Source organism: Stegostoma tigrinum, chromosome 24 (assembly GCF_030684315.1).
Source record: "Stegostoma tigrinum isolate sSteTig4 chromosome 24, sSteTig4.hap1, whole genome shotgun sequence".
Classification (NCBI taxonomy): domain Eukaryota; kingdom Metazoa; phylum Chordata; class Chondrichthyes; order Orectolobiformes; family Stegostomatidae; genus Stegostoma; species Stegostoma tigrinum.
Window position 1 is genome coordinate 27,794,269 of NC_081377.1, and position 21,696 is coordinate 27,815,964.

General features: G+C 39.3%; 1 long non-coding RNA gene across 1 annotated transcript in view; it reads right to left on the minus strand.

Annotated features, from left to right (window-relative positions):
* Positions 1-1,042: 1,042 nt before the first annotated feature.
* LOC125464906 (uncharacterized) overlaps positions 1,043-21,696 on the minus strand; it is a 46,387-nt gene continuing 25,733 nt past the window's right edge. The window contains exons 3-4 of the long non-coding RNA XR_007250117.1: positions 12,517-12,711; positions 1,043-1,165 (exon numbers count right to left, since the gene is read on the minus strand). This is a non-coding gene — a long non-coding RNA (uncharacterized LOC125464906). The remainder of the gene's footprint in view (positions 1,166-12,516; positions 12,712-21,696) is intronic.

Here is a 21,696-nt window from a genome sequence, read left to right on the forward strand (position 1 = left end):
TTCTAGAAATAGAGTTATTGAGTCATACAGCACAGAAACAGACCCTTCGACCCATCCAGTCTATGCTGAACTTAATCCCAAACTGAACTAGTCCCTCCTGCTCGCTCCTGGCTTGTTTCCCTCCAAACCTGTCCTATTCATATACTTACCTAAATGTCTTTTAAACATTGTAATTGTACCCACACTCACCACTTCCTCAGGGAGGTCATTCTGCACACAAACCATTTTGAATTTAGGTTAGAGATTGATAATTTTTTAAAAATACTAGGGACTGAATTCAACAAGGACAGGTTGGTGTGAAATAGATGGGAGAAGATTGGCTGGATGGCATCATTTTTTTCGCAGTTGAATTTATTTTTCACCCTTACATTTCTTGAAATATTTTGGGAAGAGGATTTCTGCAATTGATTAGGTAGTGGAGGATGATCATATTGTTGTGTTATTTAATCACCCATTCCCCTCAACAAAAGCCAACATTTTCATTCAGTTAACACTTGGCACAGACATGTTACTTTCCATTTTCATATATTCTAATTGAAATATGTCATAGAATGTGTTTACAAACTACTTCCTCATTATATCAGGCATCCAGTCTGATGACTAGTCTAAGAATATATATTTTAATGCTACTTAAGGCTGCAACTGGATAAGGCCATTCAGTCCCTTGATCCTGTCTGCTATTCAGTTAGATTGAGTGATTCTATATCTCAATCCCATCTACCTGCCATGATTTCGTTATCCTAAATAGTCTAGCCTAGTAAAAACGTATCAATCTCAGCATGTAAGCAGAAAATCTGCCAGCGCCTGCATTATGTTAGGTTGTAAATGTATAAAGCAAAGCAAACATACTTCCTGACTAATACAGACAGGAAACACAGCAGAGTTAGCAGGTCATAAAATCTTTTAGTGCACAGCTGATAATGCCAAGCTTCACATTTACACAATAATTCTCATTTTATTCTTCACTGCTGTAAGTTAAGTCAATTTTAACACTTTATCAACCAGTTGATTAGAACTTTAAAGGGTCTGTTCAAATTCCAGTTCCAGCGTTTTCCAGAATGCCCTTCAAGGCAATTGTGAGGCGGTATTCTTTCTGGAAGCGCTATCATTTGGATGATATGCGAAATTACACATTCTCTTCCTGTTCCAGCGGGTGTGACAAAATCTGTGGAAGAAAAGCACAAAATTCACTGTCTACCATTTCTTTCGTAGATAAGCAACATCATCAAAAACAGCTGGTCCTGCTCTGCTCCCTCAGTTCACTAGTGTTTTAGTAGATCATTCCATGCACTAAGCAACAGTTACGATTTCTGCATCACAACAGTTCCATTTTAATGGAATTAATTGCCTGAGAGTTATATTGAGTTTGTCACATTGCAGTTATCCACATATGATGGATTTATGCTGACGATGGATATGTTAGCCAACTAATTGAGAGAGTGCGGGCAGTGGGGCAGTTACATAAGAACATAAGAAATAAGAACAGGATTTGGTCTTTCAGCTCCTCAGGTCAATAAAATCACAGCTGATCTGATGTAGCCTTAATTCTACTTTGTTGCTCGTCTTGTAAAATGCTGGAATCCCTCATCTATGAAAACTCTGACTAATTCCATTTTGAACATTTTCAGTGTCTCACTGTGGGAGAGAGAAGTCCAATTGTAATGACCACTCAAGAAGAAATGTCTCCTCATCTCCATTTTCAATATGAAGCATCTTATTCTGAAACTGTTCTACGTACCACCATGAGGCAAATATCTTCTCAGCATCTACACTGTTGAGACGTTTCATCTTACAAGTTTCAATAAGATCACCTCTCATTCTTTTAAACTCCGATAAGTACAGGCCTGTTCAACATTTCCTTATAAGACAAACCCTTCATCCCAGGAATCAGCCTAATGAACCTTCTTTGAAAAACCTCCAATGCAAGTATATCTTTCCTTAGTAAGGTGACCACAATGGCATACAGTACTACAGGTCCTGGATTCGTTCCACAATGGTGAAAACACCAGACAAAATTGAAAATTGGTGGTACTGCCCCTGAACATAGCACCTACCTTTTGTGTGAGGATGGGGTGGGACTTATGAATGTGCACATTACTGGAGCAATTGCCCACTGAAATCAGCAGCTCTTTCCACTTCTCTGTCATCTTAGCGAACTGGGCATTTGAAGCACAAAATGCACAGATTAGAGCTAGTAGAGCAAATCTAACTTTGTGGAATTATTTGGATAGCCAGTGTATCAGGGCCACATTTGGGGATGCTTAGTTTCCCTTTGGGTGAGGCAATGTACCATTTGGAATTCTTAAAAGTAAGCATGAATATGCATCAAATGTTCATAAAACTATGACTGTCGAGCTCATTTGAACTGCCAACAGATGTCAAAATTAGCTATAAAAAGGATTTGTCAAAGGGAACCTGTCAAAGGTGTCAAGTGGACTTGACAAAGGGAACCCTGGCATAAATGTCAGAAAGAACCACCGAAAGCACTCGTCAGGCATATCAACAGAAATTGTCAAATCCCATTTTCAAAAGAAGCTGTCATTGCATTTAGAAGTTGTGTTCTTTCAATTTTTGAAAAAGATGTTCGGTGTGTTTTTCTTGAAAGAAAGTACCGTTTACTGTTATAGTCAGATGTTGATACAAACCTTAGAACTTCCATTACTGGATTTTATGTTACAGGAATGATTTTAATCACCATTGTCACCGTGGGGTGCCTTACCATTATTTGATTGACAGATAGACGTGGTTACAGACTGTCTGAAGTGAACCTATGAATTCTAGTGATTATTACAAAAGCTGTTAACTTGAATGAAATATTTATTGTTCTAATACATAGTTGAAGGAATGTAATTATAATAAATGCATTTTCAAATTCATTAACAGGATGAGGACATCACTAGCTAGGCAGGATTTATGTCTATCCCTAATTGCCCAGAGGGAATCACAGAATCCCTACTGTGTGGAAACAAGACCTTCAGTCCAACGAGTCCACACCGAACCTCAGAGCATCCTACCCAGACCCATCCCCCAATAACCCACCTAATCTACACCTCCCTGAACACTATGGGAAATTTAGCATGGCCAATCCACCTAGCCTGCACATCTTTGGACTGTGGGAGGAAACTGGAGCAAACCCACGCAGACACGAGAGAATGTGCAAACTCCACACAGACAGTCACCCGAGGCTGGAATTGAACCTGAGTCCCTGGAGCTGTGAGGCTGCAGTGCTAACCACTGTGCGACCGTACCACCCAAAGAAGATCAGAGTGAACACAATTGTGTGGGTCAGGAGTCACCTGTAGGCCACACCAGGTAAAGATGGCAATTTCCTTCCCTAAAGGACATTAGTGAACCAGATCGGTTTTACCAATAATCAACAAAGGATTTGTGGTCACCACTAGAGTACAGAGTGAATGAATTTCAGAAAATTGAAGTTTTAAATAAACACTTAGCAACTCATTTTATTTGGTCACAAAATAGGTTTTGAGTCTCTCCATGGTGAATGTGGGGTAAGTTAGCATTCTAAAGGGTAAGTGCAAAGGATGGCCACTCAGTCTAGTACCTAGAATCATTCTTAAAATTCCTGGCCTTGTCAGATATAAATTTTAAGATATATCTCCACTGGACTGAAAGTCTAATGTTCTGGATAGATTTCAGAGCAAAGTTTACAGAAGAGGGAATTTTCCCACATCTGTGCACTCAGGGCATGGACAAAAATCCAGACCTCTATGTGGTTTCACCAATGTCTTGTAAGTTGTGACAGAACTTTACTATTTTGATTTTCCTTTCCTCTTGCAATAAGAGTCAACATTCCATTTTCTGCACCTGCATTACTGCGTATTTATGATTCATGTACAAATACACCCAGGTCCCTCTGTAGCTTCATGTTGTATAGTTCAACTGAAATCATGCTCTAATTTTTTTTTCTTCCTCTACCAAAGTGGAAAATCTCATATTTCACAATGTTATGTTCCACTGCCAAATTTTTGTTCACTCCGTGAACCTAATTACATCAATTTTATTATGAATAGAGCGGTTATTTCATTATGAGACTTTGGGTTCTAAAGTGGACAAAGAATGAATTTTCTTTTACAGATCTGAGAAAACCCTAGCTTCTTTTGTTTAAGATTTTTTAAAAATCACCTTGAACAATATTCTGAAACAACATTTACAAGAAGTCATGTGATTTAAGTTAAAGGACTATCAAGCAACATTCCCTTTAGGTTGCACAGCCCCTCAGAGGTTCCATACACACCAACTGGCATGCTAACACATTCCCAGCATCGATGCATGATTTGGAAGCCACCAAGGTGCAGGGTCCTCAGAGGTTCTATAGGCTCGTAACAGAAAAAAAATTAGAGGAAACATTGCCAGCAAGCCACCTGGGGTGATAATTATGAAGGTATTTGTTGGGCTTTCTAAGCATTTTACAAACCTTCATAGAAAGAGAAAGAGAAGAATCGTATTCATGGAGGGGGAAGAAGCCTACACCGCAGAGATGCTACTATTAGCAACCTTCACTCAGTCAAGATTGGGAGGGAGTGGGAACGCCCTGAGATCCTTAAAGATCAGTGAGAAGAAAGCTCCAGAAGCAAGAGGCTGTGGAGGTAACAGAGAGAAAGACATCCTGCAAGGATGCTGAAGGCTTAACTGAGGTTTGCAAAAGACAAAGGGGCTTGAATAGAATGACAGGGACCTTTATCGTGAAGGTAGGGGTATGATATTATGGATTTTAAGAGGTATATTTTTTACGGGCTTTTTTTATGAAGAAAGGTTAAGACAGAGGTACCAAGAGATCTACTCCAAAGGCAATCAAGCGAACAGCTTGTGAGGCCTTAATTTATTTTTAAAAGTTGGAGCAGCAAGGATTGATGCTGGGTCCACTGCTTTTCAATGATTTGGATGTGAATATAGGATGTATAGTTAGTAAGTTTGCAGATGACACCAATATTGGCAGTGTAGTGGAAAGAGAAAACACATACCTCAGAGTAAAACGGATGTTATTCACATGGGCCAATTGGGCAAGAAGCAGCAGGTGGAGTCCAATCTAGACAAATGAGAGGTGCTATATTTTGGTTGAGCAAGTCAGGGCAGGACATACACACTTAATGAAAGATCCTGGGGAGTGTTGCCAAACAAGTACAGGTTCATAATTCCTTGAAAGTAGAGTCATGTAGACAGAGTAGTGAGGAAGGCATTTGGTATGCTGGCCTTTATTGGTCAGTGAATTGAGTATAGGAATTGAGAGGTCATGTTGTGGCTCTACAGGACATTGGTTAGGAAAGATGTTGTGAAACTTGAAAGGGTTCAGAAATAATTTACAAGGATGTTATCATAGTTGTTGGGTTTGAGCTATTGAGAGAGACTGAATTGGCTGGGGCTATTTTCCCTGGAGTGTTGGATGCTGAGGGTGACCTTATTGGGGTTTATAAAATCATGAAGAGCGTGGATAGGGTGAATGGCTAAAGTCTTCTTACCAGGATAGGGAAGTCCAAAATTAGAGGGCATAGGTTTAAGTTGAGAGGGAAAAGATTTAAAAGGAGCCTAAGGGACAACATTTTCATGCAGAGGGTAGTGCCTGTATGGAAAGAGCTGCCAGAGGATGTGATGGAGGCTGGTACAATTACAACATTTAAAAGGCATCTGGATGGGTATGTGAACAGGAAGGGTTGAGAGGGATGTGGGCCAAACGCTGGAAAATGCAATTAGATTAATTTAGGATATCTGGTCAGTGTGGACAAGTTGAACCGAAGGTTCTGTTTCCTTGCTGTTTATCTCCCTGACTCTTATCACTCTAATAGGAGCAGCCTGAATGGATCAGTTCAAGCTCCCACAGAGCCAAGATTTTTTTTTAAGTTTTAGCCTTCAGTAACAATTACTGAGGTGTCAAACCTGGACACCGAAGCTTTTCTTCCTCTCCCTAAAAGCTGGGGGTTCTCTTCCTGCTGCTAGAATTGCATGTCAGACTATCTACTTTACTGATTGCCCTTGCCAAGGGAGCGTTTATAGGATGTTACTAATATTGGAACAGTAATGAAGTGATAATTAATATATTATTTTGTTAAGTATTTCAATAGAGTTACTGTTTATTTTGACTTTTTCTTAATTATAGTGTATGAATAATGTGCATTTTGTTTCAAATTCTGGTAGTTTGACCAATTGAATTATATCCGGAACTCAACGCCTTACACTTACCTTTTAAAATAATAAAAAGTTAGGGTCTAGACTATCTTCTTATTTTGAGGGGATTTGGTCAGATCCATAACACTATTCACTGAAGTCTAAGTGTCAGTAAGGGTATTAATGCATTGAAATGATCAATCATTATTTTTGATGTTTGTAATAAAGTCAATCCAATGATTTATACCTAGCCTGATACACTTCTTCTTTTACAGAATAAAATTTTATATTCTTCTGTTAAAGTACTATGGGTAACTGTCATGATTAAGTTCAGTGATTGACTTTCACACGAAATCAAAACTAACATCTATAGCATTATAAAGAAGGATCCCAACCCAAAACTTCAGCTTTCCTGCTCCTCTGATGCTGCCTGGCCTGCTGTGTTCCTCCAGCTCCATACTGTGTTATCTATAGAGGCTTGTTTTTCAGATAGATGACTGTGACCAGAAGTGTTCCACAGGGATCAGTGCTGGGTTCACTGTTGCTTGTCATTTATATACGTGATTTTGGATGAGAATATAGTTAACATGATTAGTAAGTTTGGGGAGCACACAAAAATTGGTGGTATAGTGGACAGTGAAGAAGAAGGCTATCTAAGAGTACAAAGGGATCTTGATTCCCTGGGCCAGTGGGCTGAGGAGTAGTAGATGGACTTCAATTTAGATAAATGCAAGATGTTGCATTTTGTAAGACAAACCAGGGCAGGACTTATGCAATTAATGGTAGGGTAGTGTTGTTGAACAGAGAGACCTAGGGGTTCAGGTACCTAACTCCTTGAAAATGGTGTCACAAGTAGACAGGATGGTGAAGAAGGCATTTGGAGTACTTACCTTCATTGGTTAGAATATTGAGTACAGGTGTTGAGATGTCATGTTGCAACTGTACTGATCAATGGTAAGGCCACTTTAGGAGTACAGCATACAATTCTAGATGCCCTGCTATAGGAAGGATAGTATTAAATTGGAAAAGGTGTAGAAAATGTTTAATGGGATGTCACTGGGACTAGAGGAGTAGAGTGACAGGGAGAGGCTGGACAAGCTGCGACTTCTTTGTAAAAGGTTAAGGGGTGGTCTTCTTGAGATTCATAAAATCATGAGGGGCATAGATGAGGTGAATTGCAAAGGTCTTTTCCTTAGAAGGCCAAGTTCAAAACTAGAGGGCGTAGGTTTAAGTTGAGAGAGGAAAGATTTAAAAGGCAAAAGATGGGCAACCTTTTCACTGAGGGTTTTGCTTATATGGAAATGAGCTGCCAGAGGAGGTGGTGGAGGCGGATTACAACATTTAAAGGCATTTGGGCAGGGATATAGATAAGAAAGGTTTAGCAGGACATGTGCCAAAAGCAGACAAATGGGACTAATTTAGTTTGGGAAACCTGGTCAGCAGGGACAAGTTGGGCCAAAGGGTCTGCTTTCATGCTGTATGACTCTATTTCTCTAAGCCAGCTTTCATTCTGGGATATTGCTTCCCTTTATTCATTCATGGGATGAGGGTGTCGCTGGCTAGGCAGCATTCATTGCCCATCCCTAATTGCACAAAGGGCAGATCAGAGTCAACCATATTGCTGCGGGCCTGGAGTCACATGTAGGCCAGACCAGGCAAGGATGGCAGTTTCCTTCCCTAAAGAACATTAGTGATGGGTTTTTCCAGCAACCAACATTGGATTCATGGTCATCATTAGATTGTTAATTCCAGATATTTTTTATTGAATTCAAATTCCACCATCTGCCAGGGTAGGATTCGAACACTGGTCCCCAGAAGATTATCTGGGTCTCTGGATTAACAGTTCACCAATAATACCACTAGGTCATCACCTCCCCTGCTTGTCTGGTATTATTGTCAACTGGAATCACAATAGTTTGCAGGCTCTGCCCTCTCCTCACAAGTTGAAAGCAGAAAGTGGCATGTGATGGAACATATTCAGGAACACATTTAAAAAGAGATAACAAAGTGTGGAGAGAGATAATGGGAACTGTAGATGCTGGAGAATCCAAGATAACAAAGTGTGAAGCTGGATGAACACAGCAGGCCAAGCAGCATCTTAGGCGCACAAAAGCTGATGTTTCAGGCCTAGACCCTTCATCAGAAAAGGGGGATGGAGAGACAATGCAGTTCCCATTATCTCTGATCACATTTAAAAAGAGCTAATTTCCCTACTCCTGAGCCCAGGCCTGGGCACCGCGCAGACAGCTTTTGGATACAAACCATCTCTTTCAACTCAAGTTCGGAGTGTATGATATCATAAGTTTTGATGAGGATAAAAATAAACCTGGAAAGCATGTTGTTTGCTGACAAGATGTTCTTTTTCCCAAGCAGTATGAAACAACTGAATAAAAAATAGAATTCTCACACTGCCCTATTTTTAACTCTCTGTAACTATTGCTGCTGTGGGTAGCTCCACCCACTGGGAGATCTGCTGGCATGGTGTGCCATATTGTTCGTCCTGCACTACCCACAAACATCCCCTGTAGCTCCTCTGCAAAGGAGTTAATGCCTTAGCCAACTCCACTGTCTGCTGCCATCCACTTTGTCCTCCAGAGGAGATCACTATAACTTTTCAATTCTGATCAAAAGGCCAAGATATGAACATTTTCTTTCCGAAAGGTCTTGCTCTTACAATTTCAAGTAGACCTTTATTTTCCTAACAGTCTATATATAAATTTTTTGTATTCATCCGAGCATCCGCATTTCAAAGCCTTCCATTTTTTTCCATTGCTTTTTACATATCACCCAGGTTTCTGAGGAAAATGGATCAAAAATGGCACCTTCTGATTTTTTTCAAGTTTTCTGGTTGTTAATGTATTCTTCACCTTTACAAAATTACTTCTGGCTATCTCCATCCTTCTAACTTCTGCAACAAATCTGCCACCTTCGGTTATCATTTATCCTATACAGACAATTTTATCTATTAATTCTGCAACTCCATCCACTTTAATCCTTGATCTAGTTTCTTGTAACATATTTCTTCTAGTTACCAATGTTTTCTTTTGATGTTCATATTGATCCATCTTCAACGATTCTATATTCTGTGACTAATATATTGTGTGTTATTCTTGTGTCTCCTGATTGAGAAATCAGACAGAATATTTAATACAATTGTGTTTTTCTTTGTCTACGCTGATTTGGAATAGACTGTGAAAGAACCATGCTTGCAGCTGGGTTGCATGTTGGAGGCTTATGTTAGGCTTTTTAAATGAATCCACACTCCTCACGAGCTCCATTGTGAACTGAACCCTCGACTAAAAAGACAACAATCCTGGGAAAAGTCACACATTAGACGATAGTTCATTTAATGAGGTCCAAAAGTGTGCGGGCAAAGTTTTCCAGAGCTTACAGGAAAAGCTGGCCTCAAACCTTGAAATGTCTTTAAATGTATATAACTTCAATTAAAGCTATCAATGAATGAAAAATTTTTTATTTGTTATGTAACCAGACAAAGTTAATGTTAACATTTATCATTATCTTCTGGCCATAACATTTTGTAAACAAAGATATAGAGCAGTATCTTGTCAAACAGTATCTCTTCTCAAAGGACAAGTCATCATAATCAGTTTATAATTTGTGGATAAATAGAACAAACTACTTTGCCAGATCATTTTTTTTGTTTGAAGAAAAGGAGGATGGGAAAGATCTAGGAAGCAAACGAAGAAAAGGAATAAAATACCTTTTACATATCCAATTAGAATATCATAACCAATAGAGCAGGAAGTTGCATCTTTGGTGCAAAACCATGCTCCACAACTCAGTATATGGGAAAGATAAACATTGAGGCATGCATATTTAGAATAATTATATGGAATGGCTGAGGGCTTCATCAGCAAACTTGCTGTGAGAGATACACGAAAAACAAGAAAGAGTTGGAATTGTTTAAAGAGTGTTTTCTATAGAGTAGGCCTCAAACAGCTGCAAGCTGGGCAATCAAAAACGATTAAGCAAAGGGAAGGATGATGAAGAAAAAGCTGGAGTCAGAGGAGGAAGGGTTTTCGGGAAAGCTGGGCTAGAAGAAGCTGCAGGAACATGTAAGTCAAAAACACTGAAAGCTGAGCGCAGAGATTTTAAATTGTTGTGAGGAAGGCTCGCTGAACCCGAAACATTAACTCTGCGTGCTCCCCACAGGCATTGCCAGACCTGCTGAGTTTTTTGAGCAAATTCTTCTTTTGTTTCTGATTTCCAGAATCTGCGGTTCTTTGTTGTTTTTTTATTTCAAATTGAATGTCAATAGGGATAAGGAGCAAATGTAAGACAATAAAAACATGGTCAAGGGGCAATTAAGACTTGAGTGAGAAATTGAGTTTGGGAATGTTGGTGGAAGGCTATTGAAAGTGGAACAAGGGTTGTTGAAATAATAGACTGGTGATAGCAAGAACAAATGTAGGGGTTTCAGCGGGGGATAGGTTAATCTCGGACAGTGGTGATTAATATTGTGCAGGTGGAAGAAAATGGTCTCTGTGATGGACGCACTGTAATATCTAATAGTTAAACAAGATGCAAAATTGTGAAAAATCTGGATCAGCATGAGAAAGGGATAGGGAAAGGTTATGAAAGCCATTCCAAAGTATCATGTTTTGTGGTAAGGTCTGAAGACAAATTAAAATGATCTTTCTGAGATTGAGCTGAATGGATTTAAGATGCATAGCAGATACACAAGCCACTTAACAGCGCAGATCTGAAGCATTCATGCAGATCAAAAGCAACATACTGTATATGTTAGTAATCTTCTAATGAGAAGCCTTTGATTGTAAATAGTAATGTGAGTTGGATCAAAATGTACATATGCCAACATTAAAATATACAAATTATTCTCTTATTTCACTTGTAGATACTGTAATTGGTAAATTATGTGATCTTTGTCCACAGAATGTTGTCTGTCCAAATGTGTATTTACAGTACTTTTTGTTCTGAAGCCCTACAACATATTTTGAGAGTCGGGAGGGATGACAAAGACATCAAATATGTATGTGGTCAGTGAGAGGAATTGTTTGTCTGGATTCAGACCTCAGGCTTGCAGAAGCAGCATGTAGATGTGGAAAAACCGAGAATGGATCTAGCTGAGATTTGCGAACCTTCAAATGTCAGCTTTGCAAATTGATTGTTTAACAAGTTAGGGAAAAGAAAGAAGGTAAAATGAAACCAGAAAGAACAGAGAAAATAAAGAACCCCTTGAATTCATATAGAACCTTTAAGACCATCAGCTATCACAAAGTCCTTTATAGTCAAGGAAATACTTCTGATTTATTGTTGAGAAGAAACTTGTTGCTGAAACTTTTCATTTTGCACTCACTAACACAAACACAAGAATTCCAAATTTCAAATAAATTGACTTGCCGAACAATCATCTCCCTTTTCAGCTGTGGTATAAGTTGCTGTGACCATTTCAAGTTGCTTTTCGAGCAACGTAGTCACTCCTGAGTGTCAGCCTGCTGAATGCTATTTCACGTAACATCATTAATAAGATACAGTGCTCAATTTCTGTCTTATGCAGGCAACCACCTTTAAAGTATAGTCATAACTGTAATGTAGGAAATGCACTGTGCCTGTGACATCATTGCATTCTAGCAGGAATCTTGCAACAATAACTTATAGAAGGGCAGTTGGATACTCCATAAAATTGCATTGCAAAAGACAGTGAGGCAACCAATTCATCTGCATTCTCCACTCCATAACAAAATTTTCAGTTGATTCCTTAATGCAAATATAACGTTTAAGAACAAACTGACATATTATGCTATATTGTCAGCATTCAAACATTATGTTGTTTAATAAGTTATTTGACAAGTAGAACAATTTATTCCAACAAGTTATTCTACAGGGAAGCAGCTAACAGGACAGAAAGACAGGGAGTGAGAAACAGCAAGTGAAGCACAGAATGGTGCAGCAAATGAGGCAACAGGCCTGCGCACAACTTCTCGTGCATTGCAGGTGCACAATCATGACCTCAGAAAACTTCCAGTTCCAAAGAAGTGCAGACGCTTAATGATAGTGTAAGTGGTACCACCTTCCTGTTCCAGTGCATTGGCAGGAGGTGGACTAAAATAGAAAGCTAGTCAACTAGTTATACCTTTCAGATGTCAGGATGTCCCATAGTGCTGGTATAGATAGTTAAATTTACTCTAAGAAGAGATAAATTATCAATAAGATTTGACTTCCTTAAAAACAATTTTTTTTATCCAAAAAGATTTACTTCTTGCTGATAAAAAGTCTCAGATTTCATACCAGGTCAAGTAACATAGAATTGTGTCTTTAATCAGCACTGCCCTGAGGCAACATATATTACTTTGAGTACATAGAAAAGGATTTCAGTGCTGGCTGTCCATCAACTACTGTATGTAAGGAATTTACCTGCTGGCATAAGAAAATTCAGTTGAGCTGAGAAGGTTCACAACTACAGCCAAGTATGATCCTCTGCATGGGTTTGGCTAAACAACCTGTCAGAATTTTTCATCTCTCTACAATCCTAGTGTGTTGGAGTAGAGTAGGATCTAGGTTCTCCTCAAGGCTTAGTCTTTGAAGGATCGGTGTTGCATGTCTTCCAACCTGCGGGATTTCAAATGACGATTAAGACAGTTATTTAGATTGTACATGTTCTAACAGTAGAGTTGTAAATTCTGAATGGGCACACATTCTTGGAAATTTTATATTATATGACCTGCCTCAAACCATTCCACAGACCAAATGGCAAGCAAACAGGCTTTTTTGTTACCCTATTGGATTAGCCTTGAGGGACCGTGAGTTGAACAGCCTTTTCTCCCTAGGACAAAAGCAAAATTCTGCAAATGCTGGAGATCTGAGAAATACTCAGCAAATGAGGCATTATTGGAGAAGAGAGAAACAGAACTAACATTTCAGGTTGATGACCTTCTTTCAACTTTTTTCCCTCTACAATATTTTTACAATGAATAAATTTAAGCAGTCAAAGAAATTGAAAAGAACATCATGTGGTTTAATGTTCCTGTGATTCTATTTTCTCTCATGTGTTGCTTGCAACAGTGTGTTGTGCTTAGCTTTCAATTCCTGGAAACTCCAGGGGGAGGGTTCGACCTGACTGACTAAATGCACTTTGGTCTTCCTATGACTTCTTCTGTTCTGGCAGAAGTGACATTTAGAGTCTTCAAAGCAATAAGGGTCAATAATGGTTTTAATTATTGACTTTTTCATTTTGCTGTGTGAATATTTTAGCATAATTTATTTACCTATTTTGCTGGAGGGTCATGATATGGAACATTATCAGTGTTGCAGATAGATCACAATCATCAATCTCAGGTTACTAGCACAACTAGAAAGGAAGTAGAACATTCAAGTCTCAGTGACCTAAATTTGTGTTTCTGAAAATGTTTGGCATCAGTGTTTTCTGAGTCCTCGGCTCTTTCAACTTGTATAGGCTTGTTGACTGTCAACTCATTTGGAAAAATACAATTTACACTTTCCAATTATACCATAGGGATCATTGTTCAGGCTGCGCTCTAAGAGCAGAAACCTTTCATGTGTGTCGTAGAAACAGCCCTATATCATTGCAGATATTTCCTCAAACATGGAATGTTGCACCAAGAATATCTGCTGACAGAAATGTTGAAGGTTACCAACGCTCCATTGGTAAACTCGCCAGTAATTAAAGATCTATCCTATGGCATTACTCTGAACAAGACAGAAAAATCAGAGGCGTATTATAAAACATTGCTTGTGTTTTTTTATCTCTTTTATTACTTACATTTATTGGCTAAATTGAAAGTTTGTCTTTGAAAAGGATGCTTAACCACTGGGAAGGTTAGACTGAAAAGGAAGCCTCCAGGGATATGTCTAGCCAGAACTACCAGCAGAGAAAAATCCATCCTATTTTCCAGTTGGTGTAATGGTATCATCTTCGACTCTGAGCCCAACTCTGGGCCAGGCATTCCAGATGTGTGAGCAAATCACACAGACTGACACACTCAGTGTAAATGCTGCACAGAGTGCTGAGGGAAAGCTTACACCAAACCCCTATTTGCTCCCACAGGTGCACAGTAAACAACCTGGGGCAATGCTGGGGAATTTCTCCCAACTTTGTGACTGAAATGATCCCTCAATTTAACACTGAAGAGAAATGACTTATTCCTTAATTTCATTGTTGTTTCAGGGAGCCCTCAGTCTGTACATTTCTTATCTTAGAAGAAAAACTGCAATTCAAAAGGACACCATTGCATAGCAAGCATATCTGAACATCCTAAGTTTGTGAAGTGCACGAAGTAAAAACCAATCCTTTCATATGCTAATTGTACGATATAGAAAGGGAATTTAAAAATAAGATTTTTTTCCAATCTCCCCATCATACAAACAGCACTTTTTAATTATTTTGTAATGCAATACTGGTTTATAGCCTCCTTAACTATATTCCACAGATAAATGACTACTAAAATCTAATTTCAGCATAGCCTCTGCTTACATTGATCAAAAGCACAAGTAGTTTATATTTATTGAAAAGTAATTCAGTTTGGAACATTTCAAAAATGTGAGATAATTATGATAATATTTAATACAGAAGAATACAATTTTTGAGATTGAAAGAAAATAAAATGCAAAGTGAGGAAAGGCTGTTGAGCATGTGTGCAATATTCTTTATCATTGATTCTGCTGCAATCATTTAATCTTTTGGAGGTGAGGAAGGATAAAAAGTGGGAGCAGACGGGGCCATCCTACAAACCACTTTAGTGCATGTGGGGAGGCATGATGGCTCAGTGATTAGCACAACGACCTCACAGCACCAGGGTCAGATTCAATCCCAGCCTTAGGCTACCCTCTGTGTGGAGTTTGCAGGTTTTACCTGTGTCTGTGTAGATTTCCTTTGGCTGCTCTGGTTTCCTCCCAGTGTAAAGATGTGTAGGCTAGGTGGATTGGACATGCTAAATTGTCTATAGTGTCCACAGATGTGCAGGCTAGGTGGTTCAGCTAGGGGAAGTGCAGGGTTATGGCAGGTACATCAGAGTTGGCTAACCTTCAGAAGGCCAGTGTGGACCTGATGGGTTGAATGACCTGCCTCCACTCTGGAGAGATTCTATGTCATTGATAAACAGAGAGAGAGGACTATTGATTCATGCACAAGTTTTTCAAATATTCATAAAAAATGTTACCATAACATGAAACAATTTTAAAATATTAACTTCACCACCAAGTTGTGAATTGCATCACTGGTATAACTGCTGTATAGCTGTGACTGTCAATTCTATTTCTTGGTCGCAGGGTGAATTTTTCAAACACCTGTTGCTTCCTGTGTACTAGAAGGAGGGAAGCCATCAAGCTGAAGATACACAAATAAGTTATTCACTGATTGTCCATACAGCTTGCTTTTTGAACAGAATTCGGAGTGAGCAGTCAGCACTGGAATTTTTTTTCTCAATGTGTTTTATGAATAGGAGTTCTATAGCTATTGTAGAGCATTATTGCTGCTTTCTTATGCCAGGGCCAGCACATGCAGTGCACATCTCACCATTAATCCTTTGTGCAGCAGAACAGAAATGTATGAACATAAGTAGAAGCAGGAGTTGGCCAAGCTGCCTTTCAAATCTACTTTGCCATTCAATCAAATCATGGCTGCTCTTCTGCATCAATTTTCCCCCATTCCATACCACTTGATTTCCATAGTATCCAATTTATCAAAAGATGGCAATTTTCATTATGTATCTGAGGATTTGAGAGCAGGAGTAATGTTTCACATGACCCCTCAAAAAACACTCATTCATTTCCAATCCCTGTGTGGCCCTCATTGGCATTGTCTTTTCACTGATCTTCAAACCTTCACCAGATTAATCCTGTCAGCTGGCAAAGTATGGGATGCACTTGATATTCCAATATCCCTGCAGGTTGTCCACAGGGTCTCTAATGGTTGAGTCACTGAAGTAGTAGTCCAGAGGCTTGGGCTAATAATCCAGAGACATGAATCCAAATCCCTCTAGAGCATTTGGTAAATTTGAATTCAAAAATTAATCGTGAACCATGGATAGTGACCACACAATGAATGGATTGTTGTAAAAGCCCATCTAATTTGCTAAGGTAAAACCAAAGAACTATGGATGCTGGAAATTAGAAACAAAATCAGAAATTGCTGGACAAACTCAGTAGGTCTGGCAGCATCTGTGAAGAGAAAGCAGATTAATATTGCAGGTCCACTGGCCCTTCTTCAGAAATTGTTCCACTCTCCTTTCACTCCACAGATGCTGCCAGACCTGTGTGTTTTTCCACAATTTCTGATTTTATTTCTAATTTGCTGATGTCTTTTCGGGAAGGAAATCTGCTAGTGCTGGTCTATCTTATATATGACACAAATCAGGTGCACAGCAACGCAGTTAATCGTTAACTGCTCAATCAAGTCACCTTGTTTTTTCCAAGATGGCAGCCCACCAGTCCAATTAGAAGGAATAGGCAATAACTTGTCACCTTGCTAGGAATGCCTACAGACCACAAATGATTCTGAGAAGGAGAGATGCTCAATATTATTTGGGTTCTGACTGTTAAAAAGATTGGATTTCTCATAACTGCAGGGGTGCTAAGTGGATGACCCAATCGCAATGTTTGCTTTCTGTCTGATTAGCATGACAAACTGGGGGTCACTTTGAATCTGTCACTGGCATTAAGACTGGCATGAGTATCCATTATCAAGACGACCCCATCTCCACTTTCTTTCACTATGATTTAAAAACTCAGTATAACATTGCTTCTAAAAGAAGTGATGGAATGGGTTTTGCTTTAATCCTGAATGATTTGGTACAACTTTAGTCATCGTTAGACATGAACTATTCCCTGATTGTTGCTGGTGAGCGTAAACTTATCCCAAAAACACTAATGACTCTGTTCTTCAGTTCTGAAATATGCGGCTGATCATGTTGACTCCTGTAATTTCATGGTATATATGTGTCGCCACTATATACTTGCTCAACCTGTACATACCTCAAAAAGATTGATGTTGTTGCCAGTTTATTGTCTGAAAGATCACAGTTCCTGTTGACTAAACAACGATTGTGTCCATAGCAACTTAAATTTTAGAGGAATGTACTTAAATATCTATGAAAATTCTGATAGTAAATTGTTGATAAAGCCCTGAATTTGTTGACAAAATACACAATAACACAACATTTGCATGTTATAACATTTTTCATGACCATTGAACATCTCAAAATACTTTAAAATAAAATAGCTTTTGAAGTGTAAACACTGTGGCAATGTAGGAGACATGGCTGCCAAGCTGTGCACAGCAAGATCCCACATAGAGCAATGCAATGATGACCAGATAATATGTTTTTTATAGGTCTGGCAGCATCTGTGAAGGCAAAAAACAGAATTAATGTTTCGGGTCTGGTGACCCTTCCTCAGAACTCCATTCTGAGGAAGGGTCACTGGACCCGAAATGTTAACTCTGTTTTTTCCTTCACAGATGCCGCCAGATCTGCTGAGTTTTGCTAGCAACTTTGTTTTTGTTCCCAATTTACAGCATCCGCAGTTCTTTCAGTTCTTAATATGTTTTTGTGATTTTAATTGAGGGCCAAATATTTGAGAGGACATTAAAGAGAATGTCTCAGCATTTCTTTGATATAGCATCAGAAGTCCTTTTGGATCCACCAAGGCAATTATTCAAAAAAAGATAATGCAGTACTCCCTCCGTCATGGTGAGTTTGATGACACGTGTTGTTATTAATGCAATCAATTGTCCTGCAGCTCATACAAAGGACACCATTTGAGTTACAAATTGTCACAAGTGGTAGAACAATCTGTGTCACCATCCTTACCTTTGTGAAACTGTGGGCTTGACAGCAACCTCCCATGACTGTAAACATATTGCTGCATTAGGTATGTTGGATTAAAAGTTATACTCAAAACAGAAATTGATATTTTGTAGGATAAGGATCTTTCAATGTGGCAGGATTAACCTTCCTGCAAAGTCAATCAACCTCTCAGAACAAGAAGGGAACAATTGAAACTGGGCAGTTTTAATTCCTCCAGTCAGCAACCAGAGGGACATAAAATTTAACTTTTGGTCTTCCCCCTCTTTACTTCCCTTAAATTCTTCTCTGACTGATTTAACTTGTCTCCTGTAGCGTGATGTAATCGTCCTGAAAATGATAATGTTTGAGACTGCTTTAGGCTCCACCCAATCTGATGATGCCATATAGTCCAAGGTGGAGAGACGGAGAATCTAGCTTGGAAAACCAAATAGGATCAAAAATATCTTTCCTGATTCCTGATAGTCTTACTAATCACATCAAACTCATCAATGTAACATGTACTTATTGCTATCAAGTATTACATTGCATCTTGTTGTTAGGACAAGTGCCTCTTATTAGAATTTTCTTTTTTAAGTTCAGAGGTTTATCTTTTACCATTGTTAATGAACGGGCCCATGGATATAGAACAGAGGATTGGTGGCAGGATTCTACCAAAACACAAGCTGCCAGTGGCTGGACATGAACATATGGCACTTTCCTCTGTTTCTTTCACTATCCTTCAATTTCATTGGTTAAACAGTGAGTCAACATTCACTGAGGCCCCAGATGCCCCTCTACACTTTGTGAGCCATTATTAGCTCACACTTCCAGAAAGCTAGACAATAAAACAATTTAGAGGTTAAGAATGAGGGGGACAGTGGAATACACTTCAAGAGGTCTCACTACAGGAGATTTTGGGCTCTTGTGTTATGGCCCAATAGTTTTTCTAAATCTTTCATAAGATTTGGTTATCAGTAGAAAAACCAGCAATAATTGCCCATCTCTAGTTGCCTTTGTACTGAGTGCCACAAACTGGTGTATTAGTATTGAACCCATATGACCAGACTATTTACTTGGGTCTCTAGATTATGGGTGTTGCCATTATATCATTGTCTCTCTGTTGAAAAATTATAGATCTCATCCAAATAAGGGAGGAGATGGCAGGGGCTTTGACATTAATTTTCACATCCTCTCTGACCACAGGAAGGGTGCAAGAGAACTGGAGGGCAGCTAATGTACTACCATTATTAAGATGTGGTAGGGATAACCCAGGAACCTCATGCCAGTGAGTTTAACATCAGGAGTAGAGAAACTACTGAAAAAAATTCTGAGAGGCCCAATTGATGTCCACATGAGAGGCAAAGATTAATCTGAATAAAAGCATGCCTTTGTAAGGGGGACATCTAATAAATCTGATTAAGTTTTTGAAGGAGGTGACAAGGTGTTTAGGTGAGGGTAATAGAGCTGAAGTCATCCACATGGATTTCAGAAAAGTTTTTGATATGGTCACTCATTGCAGACTGGCTAAGAAGCTCAGACCCTGTAGGATCCTGGGCATTTTGACAAATTGGGACTAAAATTGACTCAGTTGCAAGAATAGCTAGAGGGTGTTTTTGTGACTGAAGTCCATATCTAGTGTAGTACCACAAGGTTTGGTGCTGAGCCCTTAGCTATCTGCTGTGGACATCAATGATCTGGATATGATTGTAGGATGCTTCATCAGCAAGTTAAAAGATAACATGAAAATTGGTGATGTAGTACATAGTAAAGAGGAAAGCCTTACACTACAGAATGATACTGATGGATTGGTCAAATGGGCAGAACAGCAGCAAATGGAATTTAATCCTGAAAAGTTCAAGGTAATGCATTTTGGGAAGGCTAACAAGAAGAGACTACATGCTGAACAGTAGGACTGTACGGAGTACAGAAGATCAAATGGACCTTTGTGTGCATGTCTATAGATTCTTGAAGGCAGCAGAACAGGTAGATGCAGTATTTAAAAGGCAATATGGGATACTTGTCCTTATTAGTCAAGGCATTAAATACAAGAGCAAGGAGGTTATGATGAGCTATGCAAGGCATTATTAGAATACAGTGTGCAGTTGTGGTTGCCACATTTCAGGAAGATATGATTGCACTACAGAGGATGCAGAGAAGAGTCACCAAGTATCTGCCTGGCTAGGCTAATTCAACTATAATTACAAATTAGACAGTCAGGGGTTATGTTTCTGAAAGCAGAGAAAGCTGAGCAGGGATCTGACTGACGCATACAAAACTATGATAGACATAGACACAGCAGGTAAGGAGAAACTTATCCCCTTTGTAGAGGGATCAATAACCAGGTTTAAGATTTGAAATGAACGATGGAATTGTTTAAAGGGGATTTGAGTACACCCAGTGGGGGAGGGGTATATGAAACTCGCTTTCTGAAAAGGTGGTAGAGATGGGAGCCCTCACATTTAAGAAGTATTTAGATGGACACTTGAAACAACATAGCATACAAGGAAATGGGGCCTAGTGCTGGAAAGTAGGATTAAAGTAGATAAGTATATCAGAGAGAATGGGAACTGCAGATGCTGGACAATCCAAACTACAAAGTGTGGAGCTGGATGAACACAGCAGGCCAAGCAGCTTCTTAGGAGCACAAAAGCTGACGTTTCGGGCCTAGACCCTTCATAATCTGATTAAGGGTCCAGGCCTGGAACGTCAGCTTTTGTGCTCCTAAGATGCTGCTTAGCCTGCTGTGTTCACCCAGCTCTACACTTTGTTGTCTTAGAGTAGATAAGTGTTTGACCACACTAGTGAAGATCTGGCAAAGGGCCTCATTCTATGCTGCAAGAGTATTTGGTCGGATTTGTGGCAGAATCGGATGAGAAGCCCCAGTGAGGCGCATTTTATCCCTGGAGTATCCCACCCTATTTTTAAGCTGTTCAGAAGCGACAGTGAGTTGGCAGTTGATAGCATTTATTGCTTGTTAAACAGCTTGTTGATGGCCCAACTCACCTCATTCACTTTCAGCTCCATATCTTTCAAAAGGCACCCAACAAGCTGGACGTGGAGAAAGAAACTAGGGCAAGCACCTAGCAAATGCAGCCTGGCTCTTGCTCCAATCAGCCTCCATGTTAAATGCCAGGAATTAACATCACCGGGCACGTTCCATGGGCATCGCTCATATGCAACCCATGTCCACAGATATTGGCATCTGACATGTGTCAGTCCCTAAGAACAGATACATCCAGACCTGCTGAGCTTTCCCAACAACTTTGTTTTTGTTGCTGTTGGTGTTGTAGGTAATTAACATTGCCAGTTTGGTAGCTGTGATGAAAATCCCTCCAAATAAATTATACTTAGCCAAGAAAAATGTATGGTTCAGCTCTCAGACTCTGTGACTTCGTAACCTAAAACCAATCTTCTTGATTCTTCTGCTGGCACAAAACTTCACCTGAGCTGATCTCCTGGCTCTTTGGAACTAAACTAGTGGCCCTTGGTCTATATCTTCTTTCAAAGATCAATTCAGCAGTTTAAGCATTTAGACAATTAATATCACAAATATCCTGCTTTCCTGCAGATTATGTACTTAGGTAATTGTTCAAAATGACTTTCTGACCTCTTAAAAAAATTACCTTCACAGAACTAAAGCTAAAACCCAACTGTCTCTAGTTTGAAAATTCAAATTTCTAAATGTTAATGAAATAGTACATTCTTATATAGCTTTGTCACAGATCTTCGTCCTCCTATTTTTACTTATGTTTAAATCAGTGGATATAAAAATGGGTTGGGATGTATACCACTT